Genomic DNA, 3,286 nt, shown 5'->3' with positions numbered 1-3,286 from the left:
AGAAATATGAAAATATATATATATATATATATTTACAGCACATGGAATAAAAATATAAAACAGAAAACATAGTTAGAAACAATGAAATAGTACATCTGATCACCTTGTGTCAAATGTCTGAGTACAGGAGAGTTTTAAAAGCAGAGAAGAAGAAGAAGATCTTTACCTTCTCTGTGAAGCTGCGCTGGACTCTCCAGTCTGCAGAGGAAAGAGGAGACATTCAAACAACGCTCTGAAACCAAAAGGTTCTGCAGGAACTCTGAGGTTCTGACGCAGCAGCTGAAGGTTCTCCTCTGAAGACAGCAGGAGTTTGCTCCAATAAGTCTAAATGAAAGCAGCGCTTGTCTTCGACACCGGCGCTGACCCAAACCAGCGTTTAGGATTTCAGCAGAAATATGAAAAGAGAAAAGCGTCACGCAGTCGTGCTGTCGACACGACAGCGAAATGTTTCTTTGTTCAGTGAATTGGTCTGTTTCTGTCTTCCAAAGTGTCAAAAACAATAATTTAATGTTTGTCTTTAATTTCACGGCGTCACGAAGCACAGTTTGACACTTAGAGAGAACTTTCCCGCTCCGGATAAAGTTCCTTCAGTTGTAGATGAAGCAGAAACTCAGTTTGACGAAAGAGCGGAAAACATTTAAAAACAAACTGTTTGTCAATAAGCGCAGAACCGTCAACTCGTCTGTTAACCTGTGATCCAGTAAAGATGTGAAAACTGCACGTCAGTCTGGCTCTCGCTCTTGTCAGTCGTATTTTGTGGTGCATCTGTTAGGGTTGCTAACCCTGACCTCAGACAATGGACTTGTGTCTCTACTGGTCCTGTTAGACCTCAGTGCTGCATTTGATACAGTTGATCACAATATTTTACTACAGAGACTTGAATATGATGTTGGGATTACAGGAACAGCTCTAAAATGGTTTAAATCATATCTATCTGATAGATTCCAGTTTGTAAATGTAAATAATAAATCTTCTTCATACACCAAAGTTAGTCATGGAGTTCCTCAGGGCTCAGTGCTTGGACCAATGCTCTTTACTTTATATATGCTTCCATTAGGTAAAGTTATTAAACAGCATGGGATAAATTTTCATTGTTATGCTGATGACACACAATTATATTTGTCCATTAAACCCAATGAATCCAATCAGCTACTTAGACTACAAGCATGTCTTAAAGACATAAAAACCTGGATGACCCTTAATTTTCTCCTGTTGAACAGACAAGACTGATCCTGGTTCTGCTAAAGGTTTCTTCCTCATGAGGGAGTTTTTCTTTCCACTGTCGCCTTCATGCTTGTTCAAGATGAGAGTTCAGTGATGGAGTTAAACTCAAAGCTGCTCCTCAGATAAATAATGTTCAATTATTATTTTATACATGAATGTTTCTGCTCAGTTATTATTTTATAGATGAATGTTTCTGTTCAGTGCCTGAGATGATTCTGTTGTGAACTGGAGCTTTAGAAATAAACTGAAATGAATAGAATGTTTGATGTCACAATAAAAAGCTTGTTCTCAATGCAGGTTGGATTTCTTTAGGACTGTCCCTGGTGTCTGATCCTGTTTGTGGTTCTCATGGACAGGATCCTCAAGACCCAGTCCTGGAGAGGATGGGTGCTGGTGTGTGACCCTCAGGGCATCATGCCTTATTTATTAACCTTTATTTAACCTTTCTTTAACCAGGCAAATCCCACTGAGATCACAGATGTCTTTTATAAGGGAGGTCTGGACCTGGAGAAAGTCTAACATGCATGTTTTTGATCTGTGGGAGGAAACCAGAGTACCTGGAGAAAACCCACGCAGCACGAGAAGAACATGCAAACTCCACACAGAAAGACCTGAGGTCCAACAGGGGATTGAACCCAGGACCTTCTTGCTGTGAGGCAACAGTGCTAACCACTGAGCCGTCGTGCTGCTTTATGCAGATGTGGTTTTGTTAGCATCTTTGCGCCAAGACCTGTGGCGTTCACAGCTGGACTGAGTCAGCTCCTCTGAGTCCGAGTCCGTGGTTCTAAATCAAGAACGGGTGGAGTGCCATGACCTGAAATCTGGCCTTCCTGTTGATGCCAGGGGTCAAAGATCAGACTGGTGTGGGGGGCGCATTTATGACATCACTGTTCTAAATCTAAAGGATGGGGGCTCCTTAAAGAACCCTTTTCTTCTTGTTCTCTTTGAACAAGTGGTCTTCGCCGGATTCCAGAGTTGCTGTCGTGTGATTGGCTGATTAGAGGCCTGTGTTGACGAGCAGCTGAACAGGTGGGCGGAGTTTCAGCAGGTGAGCAGCAGGTCTTACCGGGTCGGGGGACGTCTGTCTCTCAGCTGGCTCATTCTCTGAAAAACAAGAAAATCTGAATTCATTAAAGTTCGTCTCAAACTCTCAGCTCCCCCCCGACAGCTTAGATTATTGTTTGTGTTGTGTCGGTGACTCGGACACACCTGAGTGTGTGAAAAGAAGAGAACTAGTTTGAACCGCTGTTGAACTCGAAACGTGTGAGGAACCTGAACGCTCCGTGGAGTCAGTTTGTTTTGGCTGAAGGGACGTTCACGTTCAGAAAAAACTGAACAAACGCCTCCAAAGAGTTCTGACGCCAGTCAGGACTTTTCTGTCTTAACTCTGGAGAAATCACAGAAACAGCATCTGGAGCCAACTGTGTGTGTCTGTTAGCAAAATATCTCAAGAAGCAGAGAATGATTTTCATGGATTGCTCTGAAAGTAGCAGCTACAACTCAATCAGTTTTCAAGTTGTTCAGCTCAGACCTGGTGCTGGGGCTGGCATCCTCTGAGCGCTGACACATTTCTGCGTCTTTGAGATTCAAGATGCTGCTCCAGCTAAACGCGCCAGCAGCATCTCTTCACACGTTTTCTAGTTCTGTTTTATCATCGGGGTTCTTTAGGCAGTCCTCAGGAGTCTGGTCTACTGGAGGAACTTGATGCTTGGTTTGTTTTTACCGTGTGCACCATGCCGACGTGCTCCTCGGAGCTGCTGAAGTTCTTGGCGATGTCAGAGACGCACAGAGACTCCTGCTGACACACGTGGACCCATCTCTGGTACTCCGCCGAGCCCGGGATCCGGTCCAAGAAGATCCTGAAGGCCTCCCACACAGCCTCCTGACAAACTAAACAAACAGAGTGATAAACAACAAACAGAGGGATAAACAACAAACAAACAGTGGTAAATAACAAAGAAACAACAAAGAAACAGTGATAAACAACAGAGTGATAAACAACAAACAGACAGTGGTAAACAACAAACAAACAAAGAAACAGACTATTACGCAACAAACAAAC

The sequence above is a fragment of the Nematolebias whitei genome, chromosome 12 (genome assembly GCF_014905685.2).
Source record: "Nematolebias whitei isolate Nwh7 chromosome 12, NemWhi1, whole genome shotgun sequence".
Classification (NCBI taxonomy): Eukaryota; Metazoa; Chordata; class Actinopteri; order Cyprinodontiformes; family Rivulidae; genus Nematolebias; species Nematolebias whitei.
This window is presented reverse-complemented; position numbering follows the sequence as displayed.